The sequence below is a fragment of the Balaenoptera physalus genome (genome assembly GCF_965194825.1).
Source record: "Balaenoptera physalus genome assembly, chromosome: 5".
Taxonomy (NCBI): Eukaryota; Metazoa; Chordata; class Mammalia; order Artiodactyla; family Balaenopteridae; genus Balaenoptera; species Balaenoptera physalus.
The window spans coordinates 49,134,358-49,145,834 of NC_138884.1; the positions used below are offsets into that span (position 1 = coordinate 49,134,358).

The following is an 11,477-nucleotide window of genomic DNA, read 5'->3' on the forward strand; positions in this document are numbered from 1 at the left end:
GATTCATTGATGGTGAAATCGATTGATTTTATAATTTTCTGTAATTCTGATATAAGTAAATCTCACAGTTTTCACCAAGGAATTTCTACGAATCCACCTGATATTCAGATCAAACCTCATCTTAGGGTTACCCTAAGCATTTCAACTAAAAGTAATCTTTCTACTCTCTAAGTATCCATAGAACTTCTGTACCCCTCAGACAGACTAATCACATACTGTTCAATTATTTATGCATCCATCTTATCTCCATTATATTATAAAGTTACTGAGAGCAGAACTATCCATGTCTTAAACATCCATGTATCTACCAGAGCACTCAGGACAGCACACAATAAAACATTTAATAAATAATTAGGAAAAAGTATAGAATTATTAATTTACATTATAGCATCATTTGAGAATCCACTTACAGTGTATTATCATTTTGGGAAATAAGAAGTAGGTTCCCAGAGCAAACTGAATCCCTTATATTTGGTCTAATTTAGTCACTAGGCGTTAAACAAATAAATCAGATTAAATAAAATTATTAGGCAATCAATTGACAATGATATTTCTAAAAATACTGAGTTTATTTTTATTTCATACTTGTTTACTTAACTGTGGCATTTATCATCTAAATCACTGTGTTTTAATGAGCAGTGTGCCACAGGAAAAGAACTTGGGCTTTAGAGTCAGAGAAACCCAGGCTTTAATCAAGAAGATCTGATTATGAATTTACTGAGGGATTTCTAGGACAAAGAGAATAAGGAAACATAAAAAAAATATATTATCATTCTTTCACTTGATAATGAAGTCTTAGAATTCCTAGGAGTGACAGTAAACATTTATTTTCTTAAGACTTACATAATTTTCTGACAACATCCTTATTACCTCTACATTCATTCACTCAGTGCTTACTGAAGGCCAATTACATGTCTATGTGTATTTAGAGAGAGAATAAAATTTGCTGAAATATATTATACAATATATAGTAATGTTCTACAGCAGTTTATACAACTATACTAAAAACACCCCTTCTATTTCTGAAATCTCCTCTCTATTCAACAAAATGATAGCAGGTACTTAATAAATACCATCCCTTGACTAACTGTCCAATATTTCTTTCTTTATATTGTTACTTGTTAAGAATGAAAGTTCCCAATAAGCAAATATAGTAGTGATTAAAAAAAAGAGCACAGCAAAAAGAATGCCATGTGATTGAATTTTACCTGACTAGATCGGGGCTGTGAATGACCTACTTGGTAGAAAATAATCAGCCGTTTGCCTAGTTACCTGTTGCCCTTTTCACAGAAAATTAAGGGAAGAAACAGACCCTTGGTCTGCTGGCCCATGGAAACAAAGAATAGAATCTAACCTCTTCACTCTCTGGGGAGAACAAAAATATCAACATTCTTGTATTTGTCAACAGTTTTCAAGGCTAGCAAGATCACTGTGCTTTTAGTAATAAAGTATAAATCAGTATTGTACTATAGTCATGTAAGATATTACCACTGGTCAAGAGTGATAGGTGAAGGGTACGTGGGACTACTATTTTCGCTACTTCCTGTGAGTTTATAATTTCTTCAAAATTTAAAAAATATATCAGTAAGGTAATGCAGTTTGAACAAATGTTAGGGAAATTAAAACTAGTAAGCTGCTTTTCTAAACTCAAACACTCAAAATGTACTAAGAAATCTGGATATTTTGAGAAGACACTCGTGGGGTTCTTTTCAAAGTGTTGAGTCCTATATATTTACAATAATTAATCACCTCCTAAGTTATTTAATTTATAAAGCAAAATTTTACTTACATGCTTTTTTTTAGTGGATGCTTTACTTAGAGCAAGGCAATAAACCTAAAAGATTCTGTGCTGATAAACTAGTTGTCGCCCCTGAAGAAAAAATAGCAAACACAAAATAATTTTGGTATGACTTTCTAATATCAGATAATGACTGTGTATCAGATTCCTACTTTTCTTAGGCTAATATTAAATTAATTGGTCTCCCTGAAGTCCATACTGGCTCGAGAACAGAGGCACACAACTAGGAAGAAACATTATACAGGAAGAGGAAGCTGGGCCTGGCAGATTCATCAAGTGTTGAAGATATACCTATCAAAGGTATGTCAAAGATCAAGCTGTAACATGACACCTCTCACAACATAGGTACCAGTGGCTTAAGAAACAAGGAAAGCTAAAAGAAGTAGTGTCAGAACTCAATGATCACTATTATGTAAGGGACCTGGAGTAGAAAGGACTGCCAACAGATGAAGAACCAGAGGGCAAACAGGACAGGTGACCCACCCAAAGTAACACAGCTTTCAAGGGGCAAAGGCAGAACAAGAATTCAAATCTCTTAATTTGGGGGGCCTCTGAAGTACCATTATAAATAGGCACTTATCTTTTATAAGTAGTAATAACAAATACTTTAAAGGGATTAGGCCACACACAAAAGAATCAAACAATCGTAATTAGCTTATTTATTTATTTTTTTAAAATCCTCATTCAGTAGTCTTTTAAACTCCAAAATCAGTACAGCAGTGCTTTAAATCCACTGTGGCTTCACATGTATCTAGTTGATTTAAAGTTACTCATCTAAGCTTGCAATCTCACCAAAATGCGTAACTAAAGTACCGCCTAAGTCTCTTCTCTTTACTGAGTAGGGATTCAGTTCTCTTAAGACTTAAAAGTATCTGTTATTGAGTTGGCATAATGATAAAAAGGGTTGCCACAGTACATGTCAAAGTCTCAAGTTTGCGCGGGTACTACAGCACCTGATCACAAAACAATGATACATTAAACTTAAAATAACTAATTGCATTAACACTGTGCCAAGCCACATACTAATATACTATACACAAATCGAAGCAGGTGACAAAAATTTAAAAACAAACTTTATGGAAGGAAACTTAAATCTAAGTTGTTAATAATTTTCCTTGACTTAAGGAAACCAATGTGCAAATTTAATACTAAGACTGTTCTACTAGAGAAGTAAAACCAAGGCCCTACTCACACATAACCATTAAAACAGCAAAAAAAAAAAAAACACCCAAACCCAAAACCACCTTTCCGCACTTAGTGAAAGCACAGTGTAGTTGGTCAAAATACAAATAGTATCTACATTAAGCAGGCTAAGATATACAAAGTATTTCATATACAAAAGAACTACAAGGCATATCACTGCTAGACTTGTCACAATGGATTACAACACTATGAAGATCAATAATCCAATATTTATGATCTGTCACACACAAAACAATCTATTGTACACAATAATTTTTTGGCTAAACAAAAATGGAGGGAAAATGACTCATATCACTAAAAAACATTACTTTAAATATTCTTCCTCAAGTCTTACAGCTTCTGCAGATGCAATACTTAGCACCTCCCAATGTCCTTCTCCTGCAGGTTCAAAGACATGCAGGTACTGGGGAATCAGACAGAATGAGGAAGCCTGAGATGTAAGGACGGAGGGATTCGCAGTTACGGTTAACAATTCTAGGCTTAAGATGATAACCTAGATGTTCCAGTGTTGAGGGTGTCTGTGCTGGAGCCTGACATTTCTACAGTCTCAGTGGTGAGCACAAAACCCCAAAGCTCTGCATCCGTACAGTCGAATAAATACAGCAGCTACGACTGCCTATTCAACCAAATGAAACACTACAAAATATCGACTTTATTGCTATACTAGACTTTTCTCACTCTGCAGGGCTTCTGCTTCAGTTGTTTACAGAAGTGATATTCTAGACCTTGTGTCTTGTTTATTAAATAATCAGTGTCTTGTTTATTAAAGATTCAGGGGCCCAGTTATAAAGTAACCTCAAAAATTCCCATTAAAGAAAGGAAAACAGAAGTGTGAATGAACAAAAACATTGTTCAATGAACCCTATTTAGCTTGGAGAGAAATTATCTACATTTCTTTATTATTACATTTGTTTAGCATGAATGAATGAGTGAATTTCCTAAGTATTTGGCATTTCTTGAGCATGCAGTTAGAAGAAGGAAGGCCATAGGGAAACACGTTAAGGGATTTGCCCATGGTAAATGTTTAAGGGAAGCAGAGGAAAGAGAGAGGAGAGGCTGGCACATGGATGTCCATTCAGTCATTCACCAAGTATTTACTGAGCACCTATTATGCACAGCTCATTGCCCCAGCACTAAATGTATAGCGGTCAGCAAAACAGACAGAATCCACGTCTACGTGAGCAATACTCTTGGGTTATCTCTTACCCAGTTTTTAATGATTAACACCATTTTCAGCAATTCCATAATTCCACAAGCATTCATCCAATGAAACAGGAATTCAGAGGTTTAAAAGAAAAATCTATGACCTCCATCTAGGGGGAGGAGACAGATAAATAAAGCAGCTGTTAAGTAGAGGTATGACAAAATGTGCTAAGGGAACACACAGGGGAGGGACAACCAAGCACTACTCCTGGTAAAAGGACCAGCTTCCAGGCAGGAGAGGGTGGCACACTTCAGAAACTTCAAGCAGGAAACAGAACACTTCTCTGTCCATGCAGAGGACACGCTCTAGGCTTAAACTGAGATCATAAGTCCTTACACTGCCTACAGGGTCCGTGGGCCTCCACTACCCTGACCTCAGCTCTCACCTCCCTCCAGCCAACCCCCTACTGTTCTCTAAACATTTCAACACCCTCCTGCTTCAGGGCCTCAGCACCTGCTTTTCTCCCAGATCTAAAACTCTCTCACTCCCTTAAATGTGTCAAACCTCTGCTCAAAAGTCACCTTAACAGAGGGGAACACACATTGTAATATTAACTGAAAATTGGCTTTCTAAATATTGAAAAGTAATGCTGCAATTATTCATGGATTAATGATCCTTACAAGATCTGGGATGACTTCAAAGACTACTTGACTGAATTATTTCAGTCTATTGTTTTCCCTCTAAGTCCAACTAAAAATCGAAGAAATGCTTCATCATTTGAGAATTTTTTAATTCTAAATTTTTCTTAAAGAAACAAAACTTTACCTAGCTTTTTCTAAAACCACATTAAAAAATGTTAAGAGCTAAGTATCAGAATTCTCTAATGATGCTTTCTTTTATAAAAGCAATTTTAATAAATGAAAGCCAACTGTACAATAAGAAACTCAAAGAAACATCCTTTAAGTGCTACTGCCTTCATATTGAGATCATGACCGATGACCAAGCCAAAAAAAAAAAATTATTTAGCAATGCCCGTCATAAACTTCCTACGCTGGTTCAAATACTACTGAAAGTAAGAATTAAGAAGTCAAAAACATTAAAGGAGACCACTAGATATAACAAACAGCTAAAATTCTAATAACTGACAATACTAAGTGCCAACAAGGGTGCAGAGCAACTGAAATTTTCTTACATTGCTTCAGATAAGAATGCAAAACAGTAGTCATTTTGGAAAACAGTTTGGCAGTTCAAATAGTTACCAATATTGATAAATATACACTTTTCATAGGACCCAGTAATCCCACTCTTAGGTACAACTCAAGAAAACTGAAAACATCTGTCGTACACACAGACCTGTACATAATTGTTTACAGCAGCAGCTTTATTTATAATTGTCCAAAACGGAGAACAACTCAAATGTCCAACTCATAAACGGATGAACAAATCGTTGTACCTCAATATAATGGAATGCTACTCAACAATACAAAGGAACAAATTTAGTGGCGTGCTAGGGCTGACTGGTACGGCTTACGAAAGCCCACTGTTAATTTTCAGGAGTTTTGCAAGCTGATTTAGGTAGCTTAACACGGGCCGCGATGAGAGTATATACACTGCAATAATTAGCAGATGCTACCAATCAGGGATTTTTTTTTTTTTTTTGGAGAGCAGGCCGTTACAATGTTTATCAGCATACCATTTAACAAACTACTGATACATGCAACAACGTAATGAAGATCAAAAGTATTATGATAAATATATGGAATCTAAAAGAAAAAATGGTTCTGAAGAACCTAGGGGGCGGACAGGAATAAAGACACAGACGTGGAGAGTGGACGTGAGGACACGGGGAGGGGGAGGGGTGGACGGGGAGGAGGTGAGAGAGTGGCATGGACGTATATACACTACCACATGTAGAATGGATGGCTGGTGGGAAGCAGCTGCATCGCACAGGGATATCGGCTCGGTGCTTTGTGATCACCTAGAGGGGTGGGATAGGGAGGGTGAGAGGGAGACGCATGAGGGACGGGATATGGGGATATGTGTATACCTACGGCTGATTCACTTTGTTATACAGCAGAAGCTAACACACCATTGTAGAGCAATTATACTCCAATAAAGATGTTGAAAAAAAAAAGGATTACGATAAATGAAAGAAGACACCAAAGAATACATACTGTACGATTTCATTTATGTGATAGTCTAGAAAGACAACAGGGACATTAATTTGATTAACAGTTGCCAAGGCCTGGAGGTAGAGGGAACGGATTCGCCACAGAGGGGCATGAGAGAACTTTTTGGAGTGATAGAAATGTTTCATATGTTGATTGTGGTGGTGATCAGCCAATTGTATACATCTGCCAAAACTTTTACCACATGTAAATTACACCCAATAAACCTGACGACAAAAAAATTATAGAGTAGAAGTCATTTATCTCTTAATTCTTTTATGGATGACAAATGCATCACACATACAAAGAGGGAACTGGAACTCAGTGGAAATAGACAACTCACATAAATAGAAAAAGATTAAAAATGTAAAAAAAAAAAAAAAAAAAGTGAACTTGTAATCACAGGAAGTAAAAAAAACAGGGTTGGGATAATCCTGCCAAGAATAATGTAGAAATGGCCCTACTTTGTCATTCCAGACTAGTATCATTACGAGAGGTTAGTATTACTAAGGTCTCTTCCTACTCAGAGTCAGTGGCTCAAAAATCCCATGATATTTTGTGTTATGACAATGTCAGATCCACTTTTCAACTGTAACAAAACATCAATTACTAATATTAACATCAAGCAAATGCTGTCATTGACTTAGAGCCAACTGTAGCCTTGTTGTTAGGAGTGCTGGCTCTGGCTTTACACAGTCTGGGCTCAAATGTTGGCCCGCCAGTGGCTGTGACTTTGAACAAGCTTCTCTCGATATCTATTTCCCCATCTGTAAAATGGGATTAACATTTTCCTGAGGTTTCAATAAGAATGCATGAAATATGACTTCTATGTGCTAAACTATCAATAACAAACATTTCTTATGCATAATTGGAAGTGAAAGATATAAATTATCAAATCTAATCCTAAGAATTTTAATTTTCCTAATATAGGAGATTTATTCTTTAATTATATATCCAGTGGTTCATAATTCTTTGCGTAGCCAGATCTTTTTGAGAATGTGTTGACTCCATGGACCCTTTACCCAGAAAAAAATGCAAATATATGCTACATTCATATGATTCCCAAGGATTCAAGGACCCTCTGAAGCTCATGCATGAAATTAAAAATGTCTGATGTAAACTCTTAAAATTACCAAGTTGAGCAGTGGATTTTAAGAATCGTCAAAGTAGAGACTCCAACTAATATTGAAACAGCACACTGTCATCTACTTTTTTTAAAAAAACTTTTCTTTTGCAAGTAAGACCAGAACATCATGTTTCTAATTCATATCTCCTTTCTGCAGAAATTTTAAATTAGAAGCATAACATTTTTTACATGAATCAATTTCAACTCAGAAAAAGACACTAGGAGTCGAAACCTGTATTTCTACCAGCCAGAGAATGAATGGTTCATAGTGTAACATGCACCACTGATGCTCAAATATCATAGGAAGGGTTCCCAAGTCAGTCTAATGAGATATATAATTTTAAATATCAAAAAAACCTGATTCCTATGCTTAGCGTCCCATGTTAAAGTTTTATTTTTCTTTTCAAGCGAGATTTATATTTTCCTAGATGTACGCACTACTAGCACATCTATTTATTTTTTTAATCAAACATATTTTTGCTTCTGTTTTATGTTGTTTATTTGTTACCCCGTCTGCTGGTGGAAACTGTTCCAAACCTGCTATCAAATAATTCCAACCTGGAAATATGCTGCTATCTCAAAGCAAAAGGTTTTGTTTTCCTTTAATTGTTTCGTTTTCATACTACAATAACCACTTGGCACTAACCAACTCATGCCCATCACTGAACAAAAAATAGTTTTTCGCATGCAGTAGCACCATTTTCCCACAGGAAACAATGATTTTTAAGGCACTGGAAGTCGAGGCAAGGGTTCACATACATAGTAAACATCCTTTCAATCGGTTTTATCTGATTATTTCAGTGAAAGGAAAACCTAATACCGTAGATCTCGGAATTCAATGGTAAAAATCAATGAAACGCTGCACCTGAGGATCACACACTGGCCAGGTCCGCCGAATGGCTTTTGGTCGGAAAGGTCACATCTGCTGTTTAAATCCCACGGTAACCGTGAACGTTCGCGATGCCACCACATCCCCCGTACAAGAGAATAAAAGGGCAAACACACGCCGCGAGAGCATCTCTGGTTGCTTCCACAAACGAAGGTTTCCAGCACAGGGCGTGGGGGGGAGGGGGGGGAGAGCAGGGCTCGGGAATAAGCCAGGAGAGGCCCGCAGTCGGCGGAGACAGCGCCCGAGGGATGGAGGCCTCGCTCGACGGCGCCCGGGGGCGGGGGGTTCCGGAAGCCAAGACCCCGCGGGGTCTGGCTGAGGGACCCGGACCGGACCCCGATTCCTGTATCGCCAGGTTACGCCCCCACTGCTTACAGGAGGTAACGTCCAGCCCCCTCCTCCCCCATCCCCCGAACCACCCCAGCATCGCTCCCCACCGACCGCAGCCCTTGACCCCGACCCCGACCCCGACCCGTCCGCTACGGCGCCCTCTCCAGGCCGCGGTGGAGGGCACAGGCCAGGCCGTCAGCCCTGGAGGCGGCGGCGGTGGCTCTGGAGCAGCGCGGTCCCGGGGGAGGACGGCAGCTGGGCCGCGGCCTGTCCCCAGGGGCAGCGGGCGCAGGGCCGCGAGTGGGCAGCGCCTCCGCCCCTTACGAACAAAGCGGCCGCGGCGCGCCGGGCGCAGGGCTGGGGGTGGGAGGTGGCGGACAGGGGGCACTCACCGGAGGGAGGGTGGGCGCGGGCTGGCCTGACCCGGAGCGGGACCGCGGCGGGCCGGGCTCCGCGCCGGGGGCGCGCTGGCGACGGGGAGGGGGCGGCGGGCGCGGCGTCCACGGTGGGGCCCGGGAGCCCCGCTGAGGGGGACGGGGCTTCGGGCCGGGATCGATGCTGCAGCCGGGGGGTGCGGGAGCCGGTCGGCCGAGGCGTGCAGCGGCGCTAGGCGGCCGGGGTAGCGACGCCGCCGCCTCTCCCTTCTCCTGCCCCGCTCCCTGCTCCCCCGCGTCCTCCTCCTCGCTGGGTCCCCGCCGCCGCCGCCGCCTCAGCCTCGGCGCTTCTCGGGCTTCTCTTCTCCATCAAGGCCGGGCCGCCCCGCAGGGACCATCCCGGAAAGTGAGGGGCTGTTGCCGTCTCCCGCAGCTGTTGGTGGCCATCTTTAATCCTCCCCCTCCTCCTCCTCCTGCTTTCTCCACCTCCCGCTGGCTGCCTGACTGACTGACTCTGGATCCTCCTCTTTCCCTTCCTGCTCCTCCTACTGAGCCGGCCGCAGAAATTGCAGCCGCTCTTCCTCTTAACCCTCTTGCTTTTCCTTCCTCTTTCCTTACTTCCTTCCCTTCCCTCTGCTTCCCGCTTTTACCCTTCTCTTACTAGCTGGCTTCGCCCCCTCTTGCAGGCAGCGGGCTCCGATTCTCTTAGCCTGAGTTTGGCCCCCCTTTTCACTCTTGTCCCTCTCTCCCTTCCCTTCCAAGAGGCACACACCCCAGCTTCCTTCCTTTCCCCCGTCCTGCTCTCAGCTGCTCCCGTTTCCCTCTCCCGTGGTTCTCACCCTCCTCGGTCCCAATTAGTCAAAAGACTCAGCTAAGAAAGGACAGCTGGGTTCTGCTCTCCTTAACCCTACACCCGTTTGCTGGATGCCGTCAGGCAGCGACGGAAGAACGGGAGGCTGCGTTAATTTTACACAAGCTGGAGTACAAAAGGACTGCCCACGCTAGCTCTTTTACTACGCAGCTTTGAAACTCCTGGATGGTGTCGTGTTTGGCTCCGGCCCAGTAAAGGACCGAGGAATTGAAGAGCCCAGCCTCGGTTGCCTTCCCTCAGTGACCTTGAACTGGTCGCCTTAAGATTTTAGGGTTTCCCCCCCCCCCCCTTCCTGTAAAGGGCATTACTTATATCTTTGCAGTCCTAACAAACAAAGTGTTTAGACCCAATGAGCACGCTTTGGTAAAGTTAGAGCTGCTAGGCGATCATCAGCTTGCCCCTCTGTTGTTTGTTCCTAATCAACGCAGCGGACAGTTCGGGGCATCCTGTAGTTCTGGCAGTGGAGGCAAGCTGAGCCGGCAATTGTGAGTGGACTCTCGTAAGCCGGCTTAGAGTGGGGAAGTGGTAATATCGTACTAATGACAAACTTGGTTTTCCTAACACTGCAAGCTACAGAAGCTTGTGAATTTCCTCTCCTAAAGATGAAGCAAGCCGGACTTGCTGTTTGCTTCTTTTTAGCCACTTGGCCTTTGGCAGATTGGACCCATTTGTAAGGATTCGCTCACAGATTACTTCAAGATCCAGCATGGCTGACAAATACAGGGGATATTCTATGTGAGCACTTTGGGGAAGGGTCACAGTGGCTACCAAAAAAAAGCACCTTGCCCTTGAAGAATAAGATGAGTAGACGTGTTCAAAGGTTATTCCCTTCCATAGGCCAATTATAGAGGGAAATGTTTTAAAATGTAGTTTTATATTCTACTTCAAAGTAATTTTTTTAAGTTCAAATGTAAAATTATGTTATAAAAATGTGTTTCAAGCTGTTTGAAAAGGATATGTCAAAACAAACCTAAAAATATGTTTTAATAAAAAACATTGGTGTACTGTGGGGGGCAGGGAGATGGGGTTCAAATCTTTTTCTTTGATCCTCACAAAGTAACCTGTACCTAGTTCGGTTCCAGATTTCAGTTGCCATCTTTCAATACCAGTAATTCTTCTATTTGAAATCAACAACCTGTATCAACATCTAAAACTCTTTTAAACCCAAATAAAGTCTTTGAGACAGCTTTGTATAATACATTTTAGAATAAATTATTAAAAACAAAGCACCTACATGGTGTAAGGCTCTGTGTGTGTGTGTGTGTGTGTGTGTGTGTGCATGTGTGTTTTCTTTCTGGCCTTTAGGTGTTTATTCTTTATTTAGATTTTGTGTTTCTCCAGTTTATTACTAGACAAAATTACCACAAAATTCTTGATTCTTAACTATTTCCTTATAAAAGTGAATATTTTCAGAGAAAATAAAATGGATAACATGAACACAGAGTAAGAAAATCAGTTGACTTAAACACTGTGAGCAGCATGCATTTTAAAAGGAGGATTTTCAGTTAAGTATGAGGTTTCAGGAAACTTATTATGATTTTATTTACACCGAAGAAAGAAGAGTTCTACATTTT

General features: G+C 41.1%; 1 protein-coding gene across 2 annotated transcripts in view; it reads right to left on the reverse strand.

Moving 5' to 3' along the window:
- The window catches only part of WDFY3 (WD repeat and FYVE domain containing 3), a 270,532-nt gene extending 261,277 nt beyond the window's left edge, over positions 1-9,255 (reverse strand). For both annotated transcript variants that reach the window (XM_082463207.1, XM_082463215.1), the window contains exon 1: positions 9,051-9,255. The gene's annotated coding sequence lies outside the window, so the exon portion shown is untranslated. The remainder of the gene's footprint in view (positions 1-9,050) is intronic.
- Positions 9,256-11,477: the final 2,222 nt, after the last annotated feature.